This window comes from Nicotiana tabacum, chromosome 14, assembly GCF_000715075.1.
Source record: "Nicotiana tabacum cultivar K326 chromosome 14, ASM71507v2, whole genome shotgun sequence".
NCBI classification, from domain to species: Eukaryota; Viridiplantae; Streptophyta; class Magnoliopsida; order Solanales; family Solanaceae; genus Nicotiana; species Nicotiana tabacum.
Window position 1 is genome coordinate 35,168,500 of NC_134093.1, and position 25,375 is coordinate 35,193,874.

The following is a 25,375-nucleotide window of genomic DNA, read 5'->3' on the forward strand; positions in this document are numbered from 1 at the left end:
TATGGTACATATTAGTCATTATATTTTTAGTCTAGTTCTTTGCCATTATAATAATCTAATTCTTTGCCTTTACATTCAAGTTTGATTGATAGTTTTCTTTTACTAAGTAGAAGAATTTATTTCACGTTAAAAATAATCAATTTTTTAATTGAGTACTTAAATTATTTATCACCACTTGATTCAATTATCATCAATATATCTTGAAAATAATAGATTTATCAAAGATCAATTGATTTGATAGTGTTACGTTAAAAATGTAGTCGCCGAAATATGCGTTTGGTTGTGTATGTCTCATATTTAAGAAAAAAACTCGATAAATAACCGAAAAAATGAAAAACCGACAAAAACAGAATAGATATAAAACCGACTCAATTGGTTTGGTTTGGTTCCAATATTTGAAAAAATGACTTACTTGGTTTATTTTCTTTTTAGGAAAAAACCGACCCAAACCGAACCATGAAAACCCCTAACAACACTTATTATGCAGGTACATATATGTCTGGTAGTCTTTTGGGCACAGAGGCGCGGCTATTGGAGGGACTTTACCGTGAGCTATATTTCATGTTACGATTCGCAGCCTGCAGAGTCTCCATCAGAGTTATTTATATTTTTCTGTCTAACTTGTATTCCAGACACATGTTTTATTTTATTATATTTCTTAGTTAGTGCTCATGCACTTGTGACACCGGATTTTGGGGGTTCCTACTGGTTATTCATTATTGTCGTCCACGTAATTATTAACATTTTACCATATATATTCTATTTATACTACTTAATTAATGAAGATCATGATTTCAAAAGTAATAAAATGAGTAATTAAGTCGATCAATCACCGTTGGCTTGCCTGACGGCAACGTTAGGCGCCATCACGACCTTTAGTGGATTTTGGATCGTGACAAAACTCATTCCTCGCAAATGCGAGGTCACCAATCTCATGCCCTACTCGTGTCACGACCCAAACTAACCCCTGTCGTGATGGCCCCTATCGTGGAACTAGGCAAGCGGACTCATTTCAAAAACAAACCGATATTTTTATTTCAAAGATAATTTCAATGTTATTTAACATAAAAACCTTCGTAAGGGAGTTCAAATCAAAATAAAAGTGCAGAAGGAAAAGCCCGACATTGGGGTGTCAGTAGTCATGAGCATCTACTACAATCTGTCTAACAATATCAAGGCTAACTCAGCCTGGAAAATAGCTAAATACAACTAGAGGAAGATAAGAGGGAGAAGAGCAGGGGCTGCGATCGTCAAACACCTACCTTGCTATCTCCAAGAAAATCTGCAACCAGAACAATCAATAACCGCTACCGTGTCCAGCTACACCTGAATCTGCACACAAGGTGCAGGGAGTAACGTGAGTACGCCAACTCTGTAAGTAACAACAATAAATAAAGACTGGGCAGTAGTGACGAGCAATAAAGCATATAATGTTCATATCAGAAAATTTCAGTAACATACCACATACTTTTTAAAATCAGGATTTGAATCAAAACATCTCGTTTAAACCCAGTTCTAGTAAAAATCATTTAAAGATATTTTTCAACAGTTTTAAAACAGAGGAAAATGAAAAGGTGAGCAAAAATGATGAAATCATAAACAGCCCTTCGGGCAAACCTCACAGTCACTCGTGCCACTCGGGCATACCTCCCAGTCACTCAGCACTCGGCACTCGCACTCAGAAGGTACCTGCGCTCACTAGGGGTGTGTACAGACTCCGGAGGGGCTCCTTCAGCCCAAGCGCTATAATCTACACGGACAACTCACGTGTTGCACGGACAACTCACGTGCTATAATAATAAAGTATGCTGCAAGCGGGCAGCCCCGATCCAATCTCATCCTCACATATCAGGCCCTCGGCCTCACTCAGTCATAAACCTCTCAAGCCACTCGGGCATTTCAGTAAAACAGGGCACTCGGCCCAAACATTTATATGCATCAAAATAGAGTCATAAAACTAAGTTATAGATTTTCAATCGAAGACAATGAGAGGATAGTAAGAAAAAGCCCCTAAGGGTCCAAACAGCATTGGCGCAAGGCCCAAACCTGGCATTCAGCCTAATTTACAAAAAACTCTTTCTAAAACATATAAGTATCATATAGTTTCAACAAAGTATGCAACTTTACAGTTGCTATGGGATGGACCAAGTCACAATCCCCAACAGTGCACGCCCACACACTTGTCACCTAGCATGTGCGTCACTAAAAATAGTAGAATGATACAAAAATCCGGGGTTTCGTACCCTCAAGACTAGATTTACAATCGTTACTTACCTCAAACCGATTAAATCTCTACCCCGCAATGCTCTTGCCTCTGGACTCGGCCTCCAAATGCTCCAAATCTATCCACAATCAGTACAATTCCATCAATATACGCTAATGGAATGAATTTCACAAAAAAGCTACAAAATTAGACCAAAATCCGAAATTTGCTCAAAATCGCCCCCGGGCCCACGTCTCGAAATCCGACAAAATTTACAAAACTAGAAAGCTCATTCACTCACGAGTCTAACCATACCAAATTCATCAAAATTCGACATCGTTTGGTCCTTCAAATCCTTAAATTATTCTCCAAAAATTTCAAGCCCTAACCCCTCATTTTCACTAATTACAATGATTAAACAACGGAAAATCACCATATATACAAGCATTAGGGCTCAAGTAACTTACCTCAACGAAACCCCCTTGATTCCCTCTTCAAATATCTCCCAAAAGCCGAATAGAAATGGTGAAGAATGCACCAAAATTCGCGAAGTGTGCAATATGTACCCTCTGCCCAGGCTTCTCGCACATGCGGCCGTTTACTTGCACCCGCGCGACCGCACCTGCGGTCCAAGGAGCCGCACCTGCGCAACTCACTTATCCGCCTGGGCTCTGCATCTGCGGCAAACCCGTCGCACCTGCGAAGGCACACCTGCGCGTTTGCTCCGCTTCTGCGAAACCTGCCCAGCATTTCCCATTTTCGCATCTGCGCCCCAGGTTTCGCACCTGCGGGCTCGCAGATGCGACCTCCAACTCACACCTACACAACCTGCCTAGCCCAACATCGCCCGCACCTGCGCACTCCCCACGCGCACCAGCGGCCTCGCACCTATGAGGCTTTCTTCCGCAGGTGCAAAAATAGCAGTAGCAGCAGCTTCAGCTACATTTTCCAACTTTGACAAATCCGTTAACCACCCGGAATCACCCTGAGGCCCTCGGGACCTCAACCAAAAATACCAACAAGTCATATATCAACATACAAACTTAGTCGAACCTTAGAATCACTCAAAACAACAACCAAACACCAAATTACCCTCGGATTCAAGTCTAAGAACTTCTAAATTTCCAAATTCGGCAACCGATGCCGAAACCAACCAAATCACGTCCGAATGACCTCAAATTTTGCACACACGTCACAAATGACACTACGAACCTACTCCAACTTCTAGAATTCCATTCCGACCCCGATATCAAATTTTCCACTGCCGACCGAAATCGCCAAATTTCTAATTTCACCAATTCAAGCCTAATTCTACCACGGACCTCCAAATCACATTCCGGATGCACTCCTAAGTACAAAATAACCTAACGGAGCTAACGGAACCATCAGAATTCAAATCCGAGATCGTTTACACATAGGTCAACATCCGGTTGACTTTTCCAACTTAAGTTTCTACTTAAGAGACTAGGTGTCTCAATTCACTCTGAAACCACTTCGGTCCCGAACCAACTGACCCGATATTACATAATATAGATGAACAACACAAAAAGAGTAGAAATGGGGAAAACGGGGCTATAACTCTCGAAACGACCGATCGGGTCGTTATATCCTCCCCCTCTTAAACATCCGTTCGTCCTCGAATGGGTCTAGAAACATACCTGGAGTCTCGAATAGGCGTGGATATCTGCTCCACATCTCCCGCTCGGTCTCCCAGGTGGCCTCCTCCACAGGCTGACCTCTCCATTGCACCTTCACTGAATTTATATCCTTTTACCTCAACCTTCGAACCTGCCGATCCAAAATAGACACCGGCTCCACTTCATAAGTCATATCACCCTCCTACTGAATCGTGCTGAAATCCAAAACATGGGACGGATCTCCAATATACTTTTGGAGCATTGAAACATGAAATACTGGATGCACACTCGACAAGCTGGGTGGTAAGGCAAGCTTATAAGCCACCTCTCCTATCCTCTGAAGCACCTCAAAAGGCCCAATAAACAGGGGGCTCAACTTGCCCCTCTTCCCAAACCTCATAACACCCTTCATGGGTGATACCTTCAGCAAGACCTTCCCCCCAACCATAAAAGACACATCACGGACCTTCCTATCCGCGTAGCTCTTCTGCCTAGACTGCGCCATGCGAAGCCGCTCCTGAATCAGTTTCACCTTATCTAATGCATCCTGGACCAAATCTGTACCTAAGAGCCTAGCTTCACCCGGCTCAAACCATCCAACCGGAGATCTACACCTCCTCCCATATAGAGCCTCATACGGAGCCATCTGAATACTCGATTGATAACTGCTGTTATATGCAAACTCCGCGAGTGGCAGAAACTGGTCCCATGAACCCCCAAAGTCAATGACACAAGCACGCAACATGTCCTCCAATATCTGAATAGTGCGCTCGGACTGCCCGTCCGTCTGAGTGTGAAAAGCTATGCTCAACTCAACCTGAGTACCCAACTCTCGCTGCACGGCCCTCTAAAACTGTGATGTGAACTGAGTACCCCTATCTGAAATGATAGAAACTGGGACACCATGCAGGCAATCGATCTCTGGGATGTAAATCTCAGCCAACCGCTCTGAAGAGTAAGTAGTACCAACTGGAATAAAGTGGTCAGTCGATCCACAATAACCCAAATAGCGTCGAACTTCCTCGAAGTCCGTGAGAGCCCAACTACAAAGTCCATGGTGATCTGCTCCCACTTCCACTCTGGGATCTCCAATCTCTGAAGCAAGCCACATGGTCTCTGATGCTCATACATAACCTGTTGACAGTTGAGACACCGAGCCACAAACCCAACTATATCCTTCTTCATCCGCCTCCACCAATAGTGCTGCCTCAAATCCTGGTACATCTTTGCGGCACCCGGATGGATGGAATACCGCGAGCTGTGGGCCTCCTCAAGAATCAACTCTCGAAGCCCATCTACATTAGGCACACATATTCGGCCCTGCATTCTCAGCACGCCGTCATCACCAATAGTCACATCCCTAGTATCACCTCTTTGAACCCTGTCCTGAAGAACGAGCAAATGGGGGTCATCATACTGATGCTCCCTGATACGGTCATAAAGAGAAGACCTGGATACCACACAAGCCAATACCCGACTAGGCTCCGAAATATCCAATCTGACAAGCTGGCCCGCTAAGGCCTGAACATCCAATGCCAAAGGTCTCTCTGCTGCTGGAAGATATGCTAAACTCCCCAAACTCTCTGCCCGGCGACTCAAAGCATCGGCCACCATATTAGCCTTCCCCGGATGGTACAAAATAGTGATATCATAGTCCTTAAGAAGCTCCAACCATCTCCGCTGATGCAAATTAAGATCCTTCTGCTTTAACAGATACTGCAAACTCCCGTGATCAGTATAGATCTCACAATGAACCCCATACAAATATTGACGCCAAATCTTCAAGCGTGAACAATGGCTGCTAACTCAAGATCATGGACAGGATAGTTCTTCTCATGGGTCTTCAACTAGCGTGAGGCATAGGCGATCACCCTACCCTCCTGCATCAAAACACAACCAATGCATATCCTCGAGACATCACAATACACGGTGTAAGAACCTGAAGCTGATGGCAGAACTAACACTGGAGATGTGGTCAAAGCAGTCTTGAGCTTCTGAAAGCTCTCCTCACACTCATCCGACCACCTGAATGGAGCACCCTTTTAGGTCAATTTGGTCAAGGGCGATGCAATAGATGAAAATCCGTCCATAAAGCGACGGTAGTAATCTGCCAAACTAAGAAAACTCCTAATCTCTGTGGCTGAGGACGGTTTGGGCCAACTCTGCACTGCCTCTATCTTCTTCGGGTCCACCTGAATACCCTCACTGGACACCACGTGCCCCAAGAATGCTACTGAACTGAGCCAAAACTCACATTTGGAGAACTTTGCATAAAACTTCTCCTCCCTCAATCTCTGTAATACAATCTTCAAATGTTGAGCGTGCTCCTCCTGGCTATAAGAGTACACCAGGATGTCATCAATGAATACAACAACGAATGAGTCCAAATAGGGCTGGAATACACTGTTCATCAAATGCATGAACGCTGCTGGGGCGTTGGTCAGCCCGAAAGACATCACCAAGAACTCATAATGGCCATATCAGGTCCTGAAAGTTGTCTTAAGAATGTCTGAATCCCACTCTTCAGCTGGTGGTAACCAGACCTCAAATCAATCTTGGAGAACACCCTCGCTCCCTGAAGCTGGTCGAATAAATCATCAATACGAGGCAAAGGATGCTCTTGACTGTGACCTTGTTCAGCTGCTTGTAATCAATACACATTCTCATGGAACCATCCTTCTTCTTCACAAAGGTGACATACTAGGCCGAATAAACCCCTTATCAAGGAGTTCCTGAAGCTGTTCTTTCAATTCCTTCAACTCTGCTGGTGCTATACGATACGGTGGAATAGAAATGGGCTGAGTGCTCGGCACCAAATCAATACCAAAGTCAATATCCCTGTCAGGCAGTATGCCCGGCAGGTCTGCAGGAAACACATCCAGAAAATCACGTACCACCGGAACAGAATCAATGACAGGAGTCTCGGCACTAACATCCCTCACAAAAGCCAAATAAGATAGGCAACCCTTCTCAACCATGCACTGAGCCTTCAAATATGAAATCACCCTACTTGGTACATAATCTACAGAACCACTCCACTCAACCCTCAGAATTCCCGGCATAGCCAACGTCACCGTCTTAGCGTGACAATCTAGAACAACATGACATGGAGATAACCAATCCATACCCAATATCACATCAAAATCAACCATACTGAGCAACAATAGATCCACTCGGGTCTCCAAACCCCTAATAGTCACCACACATGACCAATATATACGGTCCACAATAATAGTATCGCCCACAAGAGTAGATACATGAACAGAAGAAACTAGAGACTCACAGGGCATATCCAGAAAATGGGCGAAATACGAGGAAACATATGAATACGTGGAACCAGGGTCAAATAATATTGAGGCATCTCTGTGAAAAACTAAGACAATACCTGTAATCACAGCATCTGAAGCAATAGCATATGGTCTGGCAGGGAGAGCATAGAAACGGGCCTGACCACCCCCTGATCTGCCTCCCCCTCTAGGGCGACCCCTAGCTAACTGACCTCCACCCCGAACTGACTGGGCGGGTGGTGAGGTAACTGGTGCTGTAGTCGGAGGCTGACTCCTCTGCTGAGATAGACCTCCATGATGACGAGGACACTGCCTCCACATATGCCCAAGCTCCACACACTCAAAATAAATCCCTGGTGCTGGTGGCGGAAACTGAAGGGAACCCCTAGCACCAGGATGAGTAGTAGAAGAACCTGGCATGGAAAAGCCCTGAACAGGTGGAGCACGAGGCAAACTCTGAGATGGAAGGGAACTAAGTGATGAGTGTCCCTAATGAGAACTGTGAGAACCATGGCCAGATGATGTACCCCGATGAAATGGCCGAGCTGACTGAGCCTGTCTGAAATGACGACCTCTACCGTGCTGGAACTGACCCCCCCCAAAGGAGCACTGCTGAATCCACCCTGACCATGAGGCCTTTTGGCCTCCCTCTCAGCCCTCTCCTAACCGCGAACCATCTCAATCTGCCAAGCAATGTCGACAACCTCATCAAAAGTGGCACCCGAAACCCTCTCTTTGTTCATGAGCAACTGTAGCTGATAAGTGAGACCATCAATAAACCTCATGATCCTTCCCTGTCTGTGGGAACCAACCAGATCGCATTACGGGCCAACTCAGAGAACCATATCTCATACTGTGTCACAAACATATCACCCTGGCGAAGCCACTCAAACTGTCTACGCAACTCCTCTCTGCGGGATCGAGGCACGAACTTTTCCAAAAAGACCACGGAGAACTGTTGCCAAGTAAGGGGTGCTGCGCTAACAGGCATACGCCTCTCGTAAGTCTCCCACCATATGAGTGCAGCCCCAGAAAACTGAAAGGTAGTGAATGAGACCCCACAAGTCTCCAGAATACCAGATGTACGGAGTATCCTCTGACACCTGTCCAAAAAGTCCTGAGCATCCTCTCTCTCTCTGTTCCACTGAAAGGTGGTGGCTGGAGTCTCCCAAACATCTCCAACCTACGTTGATCATCCTCAGGCAAAGCAGGAACCATATAATCCTGAGCAACTACAACCGACTGGGCTGGTGGTGCCTCCGGTGTCTAAAGTCACTGAATAACCTGCTCGAGTGTGCGAGCAACGGGAGTCTGAGTGCCTCCCCTGGCCTAAGAAGTGGTTGCGGCCGTCGAAATAGAGACCGCCTGAGCAAGGCCAGTACACGCTGTCAGAATCTGAACTAGGGCCTCCTGAAGGCCTGGAATCACAATAGGCACAGGTAGTGTCTGAGCTGGTGCATCAACAACTGGAACCTGGTCCTGATCTGGGACAACCGGTGGATCTGCAGGTACTGCCCCAGCTGTTGTACGGGCTGCACCTCTGCCCCTACCATGGCCTCTACCGCGGCCATGGCTGGTGGTACTGGTGGCTGGCCCTCCTAACCAGTAGCACAAGTCCTCACCATCTGTTAGAGAATGAAACAACAAGTGTTTAGTTACTAGAATCAACAAATTCGCATGACAAGAATTCAAGAATGTGAAGTTTTTTAAAGGTTATGCAGACTCTCAAAGATAAGTACAGACGTCTCCGTACCGAACCGCAAGACTCTACTAAACCTGCTCATGACTCGTGAGACCTATGTAACCTAGGCTCTGACACCAATCTATCACGACCCAAACTAACCCCTGTCGTGATGGCCCCTATCGTGGAACTAGGCAAGCGGACTCATTTCCAAAACAAACCGATATTTTCATTTCAAAGATAATTTCAATGTTATTTAACATAAAAACCTTCGTAAAGGAGTTCAAATCAAAATAAAAGTGCAGAAGAAAAAGCCCGACATCGGGGTGTCAGTAGTCATGAGCATCTACAATCTATCTAACAATATCAAGGCTAACTCAGCCTGGAAAATAGCTAAATACAACTAGAGGAAGATAAGAGGGAGAAGAGCAGGGGCTGCGATCGTCAAACAGCTACCTTGCTATCTCCAAGAAAATCTGCAACCAGAACAATCAATAACCGCTACCGTGTCCAGCTACACCTGAATCTGAACACAAGGTACAGGGAGCAACGTGAGTACGCCAACTCTATAAGTAACAACAATAAATAAAGACTGGGCAGTAGTGACGAACAATAAAGCATATAACGTTCATATCAGAAAATCTCAGTAACATACCACATATTTTTTAAAATCAGGATTTGAATCAAAACATCTCGTTTAAACCCAGTTCCAGTAAAAATCATTTAAAGATATTTTTCAACAGTTTTCAAACAGAGAAAAATGCAAAGGTGAGCAAAAATGATGAAATCATAAATAGCCCATCGGGCAAACCTCACAGTCACTCGTGCCACTCGGACATACCTCACAATCACTTTTGCCACTCGGGCATACCTCACAATCACTCATGCCTTCCAGTCACTCAGCACTCGCACTCAGTAGGTACATGCGCTCACTGGGGGTGTGTACAGACTCCGTAGGGCATTCGGCCCAAAATATTTATATGCATCAAAATAGAGTCATAAAACTGAGTTATAGATTTTCAATCGAAGACAATGAGAGGATAGTAAGAAAAAGCCCTTAAGGGTCCAAACAGCACTAGCGCAAGGCCCAAACCTGGCATTCAGCCCAATTTACAAAAAACTTTTTCTAAAACATATAAGTATCATATAGTTTCAACAAAGTATGCAACTTTACAGTTACTACGGAACAGACCAAGTCACAATCCCCAATAGTGCACGCCTACACGCCTGTGACCTAGCATGTGCGTCACTAAAAATAGTAGAATGATACAAAAATTCGGGGTTTCATACCCTCAGGACTAGATTTACAATCGTTACTTACCTCAAATCGGTTAAATCTCTACCCCGCAATGCTCTTGCCTCTGGACTCGGCATCCAAATACTCCAAATCTATCCACAATCAGTACAATTCCATCAATATACACTAATGGAATGAATTCCACAAGAAAAGCTACAAAATTAGACCAAAATCTGAAATTTGCTCAAACCCGGCCCCCGGGGCCCACGTCTCAAAATCCGACAAAGTTTACAAAACTAGAAAGCTCATTCACTCACGAATCTAACCATACCAAATTCACCAAAATCCGACATTGTTCGGTCCTTTAAATCCTTAAATTACTCTCCAAAAATTCCAAGCCCTAACCCCTCATTTTCACTAATTACAATGATTAAACAACAGAAAATCACCATATATACATGTATTAGGGCTCAAGTAACCTATCGCAACGAAACCCCCTTGATTCCCTCTTCGAATCTCTCCCAAAAGCTCCAAGAACCGAATAGAAATGGTGAAAATAGCAGGTGCGAAAATAGCTTTCTTCCGCAGGTGCGAAAATAAAGGCTTTCTTCCGCAGGTGTGAAAATAGCAGTAGCAGCAGCTTGAGCTGCATTTTCCAAATTCGACAAATTCGTTAACCACCCGAAATCACCCCGAGGCCCTCGGGACCTCAACCAAAAATACCAACAAGTCACATATCAACATACAAACTTAGTCGAACATTCGAATCACTCAAAACAACACCCAAACACTAAATTACCCTCGGATTCAAGCCTAAGAACTTCTAAATTTCCAAATTCGTCAACCGATGCCGAAACCAACCAAACCACGTCCGAATGACCTCAATTTTTGCACACACGTCACAAATGACACTACGAACGTACTCCAACTTCCGAAATTTCATTCCGACCCCGATATCAAATTTTTCACTACCGATCGAAATCACCAAATTTCCAATTTTGCCAATTCAAGCCTAATTCTACCATGGACCTCCAAATCACATTCCGGATGCACTCCTAAGTCAAAAATTACCTAACTGAGCTAACGGAACCATTAGAATTCAAATCAGAGATCGTTTAAACATAGGTCAATATCCGATTGACTTTTTCAACTTAAGTTTCTACTTAAGAGACTAAGTGTCTCAATTCACTCTGAAACCACTCTGGTCCCGAACCAACTAACCCGATATAATATAATATATCTGAATAACACAAAAAGAAGTAGAAATGGGGAAAACTGGGCAATAGCTCTCGAAACGACCGGCCACGTCATTACAGCTCGCAAATGCGAACTTTTGTTCGCAAAAATGAGGCTCACAAATGCAAGCGAGACATCGCAATTACGAGATCTACATCGGACACTAGAAGCTAACTCTGCACAAGCAGTCCTTACACTATCTAAACTTATCTCAAACGTGTTTGAAACTCACCTGAGTCCCTCGGGCTCTAAATAAAATATGCACACAAGTGTAATAAGATCGTACAAACTCGTTCGCGCAATCAAAATACCAAAATAACATATAACTACAAATCAAATATCAAAACAAATGAAATTTCAATGGAAAACTCAAGAACAACTTGAATCACAACTAAGCGTCCGAATCCTATCAAACTAACTCCGATTTGCACTAAATTTTGCAGATAAGTTTGAAATAGCAAAGCTGACCTATTCCAAGTCTCAAAACCAAAATCCAAACCCGTTAATTATAAAGTCAACCTGCGGTCAAACCTAGGAAATTTCCAAACTTTCAAATTGCTAACTTTCGGCAAAACAAGTCAAATCAATCTATGACAAAACAAGTCAAATTCCAAACCTCTGAATTAAATTCTGAGCATGTGCCCAAGTTCAAAATCACAATACGTACCGAAATCATTAAAATACTGATCCAGGATCATTTACACAAAAAATTGGCCGTAGTAAACTCAAGTTATTTTTAAAGCCAAAAATCATATTTTCTTCAAATTTTTATGTTAAAATTTTTAGAAAAAAAATGGGCTGTGCACGTAAATAAAAATATATCAAATGAGGATAATAAAGATCTCGAAATACGAAAATAAGGGCTAACACTCTGAACGACCTATGAGGTCATCACACCATGCGCAAACGAATTGTATTGTTATGCATGTGACCACGCCGGGCGGATTGTCTTGTTATGCCTGTTATCACGCCAGTCGGATTTTGATATTGAGTCAATGACCACGCCGGGCTGATAGCACATTGAATTGGTCGTGCTTCGTGTGGATATAGATTCATCCCCTAGGGTCACCCTCTCAAGTGACTTCTTGATGATGTACATACGGATTTGAGAATATTGATCAATGGTTTGATACGGATATGGAAAAATTGAGGAACATCTGGCCAGTGTTTGTTTTGGATTTTGCATTTCATCTTTACTTACAAATTTTCGTGGTTAATTACCTGATTAATTTGCATATTATCTTTATATGTTGCATCATTAACTAAGCAGAGAACTTGAGTAATTGTCACACACATATGTTTCATTTCTGTGCTTCATGACTTGAACACATTATTGTTCTGTACTTGTTGAATTTATGAAACTGTACAAGTTATAGCAAGTATTGTTGATAATTCTTGCTTCTTTTGCCTCGCTGTCACGACCCGAAATTCTCACCTTCGGGACCGTGATGCCTCGCTATCACGACCCGAAATTCCCATTCCAAGACAAGTCCAACCATACAAAAATTATCAAATTCTAATGTCAAATGGACCTTCAAATCATAAATTTTCGTTTTTGGAAGATTTTATAAAAATATGATTTTTCTCCCAAAATTTCACGGATTCATGATATAAATGAGTATGGAATCATGAAATATAATCAATATAGGATAAGTAACACTTACCCCAATATTCGCCTTATCCGAGCTCAAAAATGGAAAATGGTTGAAAATGGGACGAATCCCATTTTCCAGAACTTAAGTTATGTTTCTCGGATTTTTACCCTTCGCGAACGCGGTCAGTGCCTCGCATTCGCGAAGCACAATTTGTGCTGTCCAAATTTTACTCTTCGCGAAGGGCTACTTCGCGAACGCGATGCTTGCCTGGCTTGACCTTCGCGAAGGCGAGATGCCTTTCGCCAACACGAAGGCAAAGTTTCCTAGCCAGCCTCTTTCCCTTCGCGAACGCGAAGCTTTGCACCTCGACCCTTCGCGAACGCATTCCCTCTATCGCGAACGTGAAGCACAAAATGTGCCAGCCCAATTTGCTCTTCTCGTTCGCGAGAGTACCTTTGCGAACGCGAAAAATAACACACCAGAAGCCTGAAGTTTGTAGAAAACCATATTTTTCCAAGTTTAAAATCATTCCGCAGCCTATCCGAAACTGATCCGAGCCCTCGGGGATCCAAACCAATCATGCACCCAAGTCCTAAAACATCATACGAACTTGCCCGCATGACCAAATCGCCAAAATAATACCTAGAACTGCGAATCAGCCACCAAATCAAGAAAATTATCAAGAAAACTTTAAAACTTATATTTTCACAACCGGACGACCGAATCATATCAAATCAACTCTGTTTCTCGCCAAATTCGGCACACAAGTCATAAATATGATAGTGGACCTATACCGGGCTCCGAAATAAAAATACGGACCCGGTGTCAATAAATCCAACACCAGTAAATTCTTAAAATCATTAAGCTTTCAAACATTTAATTTTTCATTAAAATTCCATATCTCGGGCAAGGGACGTCGGAATTCGAGTTCGGGCATATGCCCAAGTCCCAAATCACAATACGGACCTACCGGAACTGTCAAAACACTGATCCGATTCCATTTGCTCAAAATGTTGACCAAAGTCAACTCAGTTGAGTTTTAAAGAGCTATTTCACATTTTAATCCATTTTTCACATAAAAACTTTTCGGAAAATTTTACGGACTGCACACACAAGTCAAGGAATGATAAATAGTGCTTTTCGACGTCTTAGAACACATAATTAATTATTAAGTTTAAAGATGGCATTTTGGGTCATCACATTCTCCACCTTTAAAACAAACGTTCGTCCTCGAACGAAGTTAGAAAAAGTACCTGAGCTGGTGAATAAGTGTGGATATTTACTCCACACATCCGAATCGGACTCCCAGCTAGATGCCTCTACCGGCTGACCTCTCCATCACACCCGAACTGAAGAATAACTCTTAGACCTCAACTGTCGGACCTGCCGGGCTAGAATAGCTACCAGCTCCTCCTAATAAGTCAAATCTTTGTCCAATTGGACTGAGCTGAAATCTAAAACATGTGACGGATCACCATGATATTTCCGGAGCATAGACACATGAAACACCGGATGAACCGCTGATAAACTAGGTGGTAATGCAAGCATGTAAGCCACTTCACCCACCCTTTTGAAGAATTTCAAAGGGTCCAATATACCTAGGGCTCAACTAGTCCTTCTTTCCGAACCTCATTACACCTTTCATAGGTGAAACCCGGAGCAATATTCTTTCTCCAACCATGAATGCAACATCAAGAACTTTACGATCGACATAACTCTTTTGCCTAGACTGAGCTGTACGAAGTCAATTCTGAATAACTTTGACCTTATCCAAAGCATCCTGTACAAAATCGGTACCCAACAACCGAGCCTCTCCCGGTTCAAACCAACCAACTGGCAATCGGCATTGCCTTCCGTATAATGTCTCATATGGAGCCATCTGAATGCTCGACTGATAGCTATTATTATAAGCAAACTCAGCAAGTGGCAAGAACTAATCCCAAGAACCTCCAAAGTCTATAACACAAGCGCGAAGCATATCTTCCAATATCTGAATAGTACGCTCTGACTGTCTGTCTGTCTGTGGATGAAATGTTGTACTCAACTCAACTCGTATGCCTAATTCACGTTGTACAGCCCTCCACAAGTGTGAGGTAAATTGCGTACCTCGATCTGAAATAATAGACACTGGCACACCATGAAGGCGGACAATCTCACGAATGTAAATTTCAGCTAACCGCTCTGAAGAATAGGTAACTGCCACTGGAATGAAATGTGCTGACTTGGTCAACCTGTCCACAATGACCCAAACTGCGTCAAATTTTCTCTAAGTCCGTGGGAGCCCAACAACAAAAACCATAGTGATACGCTCCCACTTCCACTCAGGAACATCTAACTTCTAAAACAAACCACCAGGTCTATGATGCTCGTACTTAACTTGCTGACAATTCAGATACCGAGCTACATATCAACTATATCCTTTTTCATTATCCTCCACCAATAATGTTGCCGCAAATCTTGATATATTTTGGCGGTACCTGGATGAATAGAATACCTGGAACTGTGTGCCTCTTCAAGGATTAATTCACTAAGCCCGTCAATATTAGGCACACAAATACGACCCTGCATTCGTAGAACTCCATCTTCCCCCACAACAACTTGTTTGGCATCACCGTGCCGCACCGTGTCCTTAAGGACAAGTAAATGAGGATCATCATACTGCCTCTCTCTGATGCGCTCATATAAAGAAGACCAAGCGACTGTGCAAGCTAGAACCCGATTGGGTTCTAAAACATCTAACCTCACAAACTGATTAGCCAAAGTCTGAACATCTACAGCTAATGGCCTCTCACCAACCGGAATATATGCAAGACTGCCCATACTCACAACCTTTCTACTCAAAGTATCGGCCACCACATTAGCCTTTATGGGGTGATACAAAATGGTGATATCATAGTCTTTCAACAACTCCAACTATATTCTCTGCCTTAAATTAAGATCTTTTTGTTTGAACAAATACTGAAGGCTACGATGATCAGTAAATACCTCACACGAGACACCGTAAAGGTAATGCCTCCAAATCTTCAGCGCATGAACAATGCTGCCGGTTCTAAGTCATGAACAGGATAATTCTTCTCATGAACTTTCAACTGTCGCGGTGCATATGCAATAACCTTGCCATCTTGCATTAATACTGCACCAAGCCCTATGTGAGATGCGTCACAATATACCATATACGATCCTGAACCTGTGGGTAATACCAACACTGGCGTCGTAGTCAAAGCAGTCTTGAGTTTCTGAAAGCTCAACTCACACTCGTTTGACTATCTGAATGGGACATCTTTTTGGGTCAGTCTGGTCAATAGGCTTGCTATAGATGAAAACCCTTCCACGAACCGACTATAATAACCTGCCAAACCCAGGAAACTCCGAATCTGTGTAACTGAAGTAGGTCTAGGCCAATTCTGAGCAACCTCAATCTTCTTAGGATCCACCTTTATGCCTTCTGCCGATACAACATGCCCCAAAAAGGTAACTGAGTCTAACCAAAACTCACATTTTGAAAATTTGGCATATAACTGATTATTCTTCAAAGTATGAAGCACACTCCGAAGATGCTGCTCATGCTCCTCTCGACTGCTGGAGTAAATCAAGATATCATCAATGAATACAACCACAAAAGAATCCAAATAGGACTTGAACACCCAATTCATCAAATCTATAAATGCTACTGGGGCATTTGTCAACTTAAATGACATCACTAGGAATTCGTAATGCCCATACCGAGTCCGAAAAGCTGTTTTAGGGACATCAGATGCCCTGATATTTAACTGATGGTAACCAGACCTCAAATCGATCTTCGAAAATACCTTGGCACCCTGAAGCTGATCAAATAAGTCATCAATTCTTGGCAGCGAATATTTGTTTTGAATAGTAGCTTTGTTCAACTGCCGATAATCTATACACATCCGCATAGAGCCATCTTTCTTCTTTACAAATAGTACCGGTGCACCCCAGGGTGAGACACTAGGTCTAATGAATCCCTGATCAAGCAGTTCTTGTAACTGGTCCTTCAATTCTTTCAACTCTGGCGGGGCCATACGGTAGGGTGGAATAGAAATGGGCTGAGTGCTCGGAGCCAAATCAATACAGAAGTCAATATCCTTGTCGGGTGGCATCCTCGGCAAATTTGCAGGAAATACTTCTGGAAATTCACGAAAAACTGGTACTGAGTCCATAGAAGGAACAACCGCAATGGGATCGCGAATATAAGACAAATAGGCTAGACACCCTTTCTCTACCATACGTCCAACTTTCATATAAGAAATAACCCTGCTAGCAGAATGACCAGGAGTTCCTTTCCACTCTAACTGAGGTAACCCCGGCATGGCTAGGGTCACTGTCTTGGCATGACAATCCAATATAGCATGATAAGGGGACAGTCAATCCATACACAAGATGACATCAAAATCTACCATATCAAGAAGTAGAAGATCCATACTAGTCTCAAGATTACCAATAGTAACCACACACGAATGATAGACATGATCTACTACAACAGAGTTTCCCACCGGTGTAGATACACACACAGAAGCACTCAGAGAATCACAAGGCACAACCAAATATGAAGCAAAATAGGAGGACACATAGGAATAAGTAGATCCTAGATCAAATAGAACTGAAGCATCTCTATGGCAAACTGAAATAATACCTGTGATCACAGCATCAGATGACTCGGCCTCAGGCCTAGTTGGAAAAACATAAAATTGGGGCTGAGCCCCACCACTCTGAACCGCGTCCCTGGGACGGCCTCAACTGGATGGCCTCCTCCTCTAACTGTCTGACCTCCACCTCTAATAGCCTGACCTCCACCTCTAGCTGGATGAGTAGGCAGTGAAGCAACCGGTGCCGGTATGATGGTACGAGAATCCTGCCGAGATTTATTACTCAACAACCTAGGGAAATGTCTCTTGATATGACCAATCTTTCCCACACTCATAACACCCATCCTGGTGTCGTGGCTCCTGAAGTTGAAGCTGACCTGAATAGGCCGGATAACCATTGTAGTGACTCTGGAGTGGTGGTGCACTGATAGGAGCTGAATGTGCACTAAATGTTGGCTGCCCAGAGAAAGGCATAATAGAACCGTGACTCCCCGAAGCACCGTGAGATGCCTGAAGCGCTGAATGAAACAGTCTGGGAGGATGACCCCTACCAAAATTACCCCTACCTCCAGACGAGGCATCACTGAAACCACCAAACTGATGAGGCCTCTTATCAGATCTCTGCCATCTCTCCTGTGCAAGAACCATCTCGATCCTTCTCGCGACATTAGCAGCCGCCTGAAAAGAAATCTCACTTCCGGTCTCCTTGGCCATCTGAAGCCTGATAGGGTGAGTGAGTCCCTCAATAAACCTCCTCACTCTCTCTCATTCAGTAGATAGTAAAAGGAGAGCATGACGAGCCAAATCCACAAAACGAGACTCATACTGAATAACAGTCATATTGCCATGCTGTAAACGCTCAAATTGCTTGCGGTAATCCTCTCTCAGTGTGATAGGAAGGAATTTCTCCAGAAATAGCTGAGAGAACTGCTCCTAGGTAAGTGCAGGCGATCCAACTGGTCTAGTCAATGTATAATCTCTCCACTATTTCTTGGCGGAACCCGTCATCTGAAATACAGCAAAATCAACCCCATTGGTCTCAACTATACCCATATTCCACAGCACCTCATGGCAACGATCAAGATAATCCTGTGGGTCCTGAGGAGGTGTACCACTAAAGTGAACTGGAAAGAGCTTAGTAAACTTATCCAGTCTCAATAAGGCCTTAAAATACATGGCGGGCCTATCACCGGTCTATGGCGCAACAACTGGCTGAACTACCCCAATTGGCGGGGCTACTGGAGCATGATTCTGGGGAGCCATCTGTTCCGGAGTGGGAGTAGTGGGAGTTTGTGCTCCTCCCCCAGCCTGTGAAACGGCTGGTGCCATTGGAAATGTACCATTCTGGGCCACGCCCTCCATAAGACTCACCAAACGAACTAGAGCGTCCTGAAGCACTGGAGTAGCTATGAACCCTTCCGGGACCTGAACTGGTCCAACTGGTACATTCTGAACTGGAATCTCCTCCTGAAGATCCACCTGAGGTTCTACAACAGGTGCAGCTGCTCCAGCTCTAGACTGAGCTCTACCTCTGCCTCGGCCCCTGCCTCTAGCGCGACCTCAGCCTCGACCTCTACCCCTGGCCATAGTTGCCACTGGGGGCTCTAGTCCCTGTCCATCGGTAGATGTATTACGTGTTCTTACCATCTGCGAGAGAATAAGAGTAGAATGGTTCAATCATCGATGATAGAATAAATTCGCATGACAAAATAAGAAGGAAGTGATATTGTTCCTAAACTTCATAGCCTATGAGAGATAAGTACAGACGTCTCCATACCGATCCTTCAAACTCTACTAACCTTGCTCTTGACTCGTGAGACCTATGTAACCTAGTGCTCTGATACCAACTTTCACGACCCAAAATTCCCACCTTCGGGACCGTGATGGCGCCTAACATTTCACTTGCTAGGCAATCCAATGTTAGAATAATATTAGCCATCTTTAAACAATTTTAAATTAATTAATAACAAAGAAGCCAATGCGGAAGTAAAGTCTGAATGTAGTAAATAATCCATAAAAATAACGGAGTCTAAATACCACGTTCAATGAGAAACTATTAAGCATCAAGGCACACAATAATTATAATTTATTTATGAACAAACAATGACAATTAGCAATTAATTGTGAAAATCATAGAAAAAATAGGCAGTTTAATATTTAATATGCTAAATGTCAAATAGAAATTAAGACACATAAGTCAAATAAGCATGTAACAATTATTGCATGAATTCAAGAAATAATATTTGACAAGGAATATGAGTGAAATAATTAATATAATATTATTCATGATTTAAAACGATTTATGATTTTTTCAAGTAATTATGCAAATAATTAATTTGACTACGTATAGACACTCATCACCTTGCCTATACGTGATTCACATGTATCTCACATAACAAATAATTTAAGGGTTCTATTCCCTCAAGTCAAGGTTAACCACGACACTTACCTCGCTTTGCAATTTCAATCAATTACTCGACCACAACTTTTCCTTTTGAATTTGTCTCCAAAAGCGTCAAATCTATTCACAAACAATTCTATATACTCAATACAAATCATAGGAATTAATTCCATATGAATTTGCTAATTTTTCGGATAAAATCTGAAATTCACTTCAAAAATTAACACTGGGGCCCACATCTCAAATCTCAAAAAAACTTACGAAATTCAAACACCCTTTCCCAGAAGAGTCCAACCATACAAAAATTATCAAATTCCGATGTCAAATGGACCTTCAAATCTTAAATTTTCGTTTTTGGAAGATTTTATAAAAATCTCATTTTTCTCCCAAAATTTCACGGATTCATTATATAAATGGGATGTTACACCATGTGCGTCTCAAGGTGACGTAATGAATATGAGACTTGTTAATCATGATTTAAATAATTTTAAAGTCATGATATGACTATATATGATATTTGGATATGAAATATAAAGTTTGGGAAAAATCGGATTAAAGTTGCGGAAAACCCGACTAAGGATTTGCCTTGTAATAGAGCTTTTTGAGAAATATATTTCGTGTCCTATATAGGGTTATTTTGGGACATATTATATACCAGATTTAAGGTCTTGGAATGTAGTTTCCAAATCTCTTAACCGTTTATTCATACAACGCCCGGTAAAATGTTATAAGCGTTGGAAGAAGGGACAATCATAGGGTGTCAAGTAGCACCTTTTTGACTTTTAAATAAATGGGATTTTTACATCCCATCTCATCTCTTTCTCCATCTTTCCAGAGAACACACCCAAATAACACCCTTAACTTTACTCTTAAGCTCTCTGCAAGAGCTTCAAACAAGATTATCATCCCGGGCACGAAATCAAGAAGCGTTAACATTAAAACGATCCCTATGACGAAAGTATCGCTATATCGCATCTCTTTTTTTTTTGTAGTTTGAGTTTTGGAAGGTAATTCATAGTTAAGAAAATGTGTACTTTCTGTATTTAAGTGTTTAAATATCAAGAAATGTTGATAAATTCGTTTCCTAATAGTTAGAACTCACGGGACGGTGATCGGAAGCCGTGATTTCGAGTTATTTGACTTATAGTTGACTGTTTTATGGGCTGTTTCGTGATGCCTTTGGTATGTATATTTTTCTACTGTTTAATGGAGTTTTGGAGAACAAATGGTTTGGAGAAACACCACATAATGACGGAATGGTGAGCTGGTCATTCGTCGTTATATGTTTTTTATTTGTTTGACACTACTTTGGTTGTCGTTTTATGTATGAAGTGATTAGGGTGTATGGGCTATTTTGTGGTATATTGTGATGGAAATAAGGTTGGAAAACGGTGCTTACATGTTGTTATTTTTGTGTTCTTGTTGTTGTTGGTATATGGTATTGGAGGAGGGTCTAGTTACAGGGGAGATGCTGCCCAAATTTACGTAAACGAGCTACTAGTTTAAGTTGCAGACTTAGCCTTTACTCAGCATTGATTTTGAATCTCCTTATGATATGGTAGATTGGGTTGAGTTGTTTGAAGATTTTCTTGGAAGGTATTAAGAACTCAACGGAGTTAAGGTATGTTAAGGCTATCCCTCCTTTCCTTTTGGCATGATCCGTACGATACAAACGAAACGAGCAAATACGCAACTTTCATAAATGACTCTATTCATAGAAATACTAGGGATGTCTATATTCTTGATTCCCCATGTGACTTATTATTCTATCATTTGTTCATGGGTCTTAGAAAAATATGCAAGTTGATAAAGTTTATTTCATGATATTAATCAAAGGCATAGTGATCATATGACATTTTGAGAAATCTTATTAACGTACTTCGTATGCATTTCATTCATGTATACATGTACATTGACCCATGACCGGATGGAATTATATACGCGCATATTATTTGTATATGGGATATGGAAAAAAGTTATGGTGTTATATACGCACCACCACCTGATCAGCTGGTATACGTTGATGATTTTGCCCACAGTGGCTGAGATAATATGATGGGATGCCCTCAGAGGCTTGATGATGTTATGTACGCATATACCTATGCATGGTATGGCATTTATATGCACATGCATGACATTATAAATTTTCATGATTCACAGAGCTATTCAGAATTATAAGTTGAGTTCTTTACTCCATGTTTCTTTCATATCTTTTATATACTACTGTCATGCCTTACATACTTGGTACTTTATTTGTACTGACGTCTCTTTTGCCTGGGGACACTGCGTTTCATGCCCGCAGGTCCCGATAGACATGTTGAGAGTTATCCTAGTAGGCTATCAGCTCAGCAGAAGGTGTTTGTGTACTCCACTTGCTCCGGCGTTGCCTATTTGGTCAGTATGATTTGAATATGTATTGATTGGTATGGCGGGGCTTTGTCCCGACCTTTATGATATTTATGTACTCTTAGAGGCGTGTAGATAGATGTCATGTATACAGATACTGGTATGGCCTTATTGGCCAGTACGTCGTATGTATAAGTCGGTATATCAAGTTGGGTCACCCTATATTGAGTATTTCCTCATGTTTTATTCTACTTATCTCACGACAACATCTATGGCTCATTTCCTATAATAGTATGATACGAAAGATACGTTGCATTGGTACTCGGTTGAGTAAGGTACCGGGTGCCAGTCGCCTCCCATCGGTTTGGGTCGTGACAAAAGTAGTATCAGAACAGTTCTATCCTAGGGAGTCTACAAGTCGTGTCTAGTAGAGTCTTATTTATGGGTGTGTTGTGCACCACACTTGTAAGCAGGAGGCTACATGGCATTTAGGATTGTCACCCTTTCTTCTTACTCTAGATCGTGTGGTAGAGCTCAGTTGTAAGAAATTCAAATTCCTAAATTCTATTTTATTCGTTATACAATGACATCTACATTTAGAAAGATAGTTGGTAAGAGATTGAATGTGGCTGTGGAAGAGTTGAGTCAGAGGAACTCGATTTTGCGTCATGCTTATGATGAGTAAATGTAAGGCCTTCAGTAGATACGTGTGTACTACGACGTGTGATCCTCTTGATAAGGAGCCCTAAGGCATGAATATCTATCTACCCCTATGGTAAAAAGTAACGAGAGAATCAGAAGGTAGATATAAGTTTCAACGAGTAAAAGAAGCTAGGTGAAGAAGGATACGAGGTACCCAGTTAGTGAAGATTATTTGTATTTACAATTCAGGCAGAGAAATATAAGCATTCTGAGTTACTTTCAACAATAACAAAGATATATTCACTTGACAGCACCCATTTCAGTCATGCCCTGTGGGAGCTAACATATATAATTTAAGAGAAGGATGGGATATCAGCATCCAGCTGGGCTTAGAGTAACCCAAAAATTGTGGATAGATTGTTATCATTAGCTCACATTTCCGAGGGATATTGCAAACGTGGTAATGGTTCTCCTTATGAGACACCCAGATGGTGCACTCTAGAATAGTACAATCAGATATGAATACTAGAATGTTCAGAAATTTCAGAAGATTGGCATTGGAATCCTAGAAGGGATAAATATTTACCTTTGTATGGCTCTCGTCCCTAGTAAAGAGAGAGTGTTAGGCGACCCGAAGAGCCAGTGAGTTGAATCAAGAGGGGCTAAAAGTGAAAGAATGTTTTTAAGAAGTTTTCATAATAAGGTGATATACAGAAATATTAGGAGGAGAATAAGAAGAAAGTAAATGAAACATTATGAGTAAGATGTGATAAATGGATGATAACGGTAAATCAAAATATGACAGGACTACAAATTCTATAGTCAAGTGAAGGAAAAAATAAGAAGTTACATGCCTTGAGACAATAAAAGAGTATAAGCCATAAAGTCATGTCCCCATTTCGAGAAATGAGTTGGTGACTCATACGTGATTACCAGAAGGAAAAGTTAGACCCCCGGAGTAATAGAAATTAGTATGGGCTAGTGAATAAGATAAACTGAACATGAATTCGGGACCGAAGGATTTGGTAATAGTTGACATCGTGAGAATTTCAGAGATCGCGTTCCGGGCGATAATTGAATGGACAACAGAAGAATAACTTTTAAAGGTCATTTAGGAATACGTTTCCCTGAAACAAGCGTTGTGAGCAGAGTTAAGCTTAAGGGACTAAGTGTGCCAGTTACACTAGGTGTCACCTTTGTGTGTAAGAAATTAATTATCCCCGGTACATAAGGGTTACCGCAAGGCAAGTAAGAGTCCATGAAGATGTGAAAAGACGCCAAATATGAAGAGGTGGAATATTTATAGGTAAATCTTCATAGCAATAAATGTTAGTACTCCCCTAAAGGGGGAAGATGGTGTGATATGGTATTAAGTCGGAGTTATGTGGTTAAGGTAATTATGGAATAGTAAAGGAAGAAGGTGGTAGAAAGGTGAAAGGAATAAGATTGCATTTATTCAGATCCTACGGATATGATACGACTCCAGAATATTATGTAAGCATGACGACGGGGAGAGGCAGTAAGGGTTCCGTCACTAGATGTTATTGATAAATAAGTGCAAATGAACACTTGATACATAAGGAGCCAGTGTGCGGGGTAACTTAAGACAAAGGATATAACCCATTAGAGATTACGCAGAATATAGATATGATAATGGACTAACGTGTAGTTAGTAGTTGATTCAGGAAGAGCCTAGCCATGGCTAAACAAGAGGGTACCGACAAATCAGCAGGTTGTGCAAGAGAAACATAGCAAAACATAACATAGGGAATTCAGTCTCGCAAATATGATGACATCGTAATCCTTGAGAAATATTCAGATAGGAGTTGGGGTTGTTAAAGGTACCGCATAAATGTTACGAAAAAAAATGGTGCCACTGAGAAGACAGTCAAAAAATTTCAGTTCAGAATCAACCTTACGAGCGCAAGGGCGCGGAGGTAAGTAATTAAGGATAATTATAGGTGAGTAAGAACATCAAAAATTCTTTCGGGTATGCGATGTAATAAGCTCGCAGCTTTACAAAAGTCAAAGGGTCTCTCTTAAGTACCACAAAGAAAGACTAGCTGAGGGAATAAGGAAGAAGGCTTCAACTTAAGCATAGTGACATAAGGAAGAAATGGTCTTGTACCAACAGTCTCACAACAACATTATATGCACTCCATAAGAAAGTAGCACCTATCGTGGCTAATGAACGGGAAGAAGAAAAAAAATCAAAAGATAATATTTGAGATCATATGAGTTACAGGAAATTCCAGTATTTGTGGGCAATGAGATAAGCCATGTATTCATGCAACAAGTGGCAGAACAACCATGAAAAGTAATTGCTTATGTTTAAAACTAAGAAAGAACAAAAGAATTATCAGACCCACGATTTAGAGTTAGCGGTGATTCATGCACTAAAGATGTGGACGCACTATTTGTATGGCATTCATGTTGATATCTATACGGATCATAAGAGCTTTCAATATATCTTCAATCAAAAGGGAATTGAATTTACGCCAAAGGA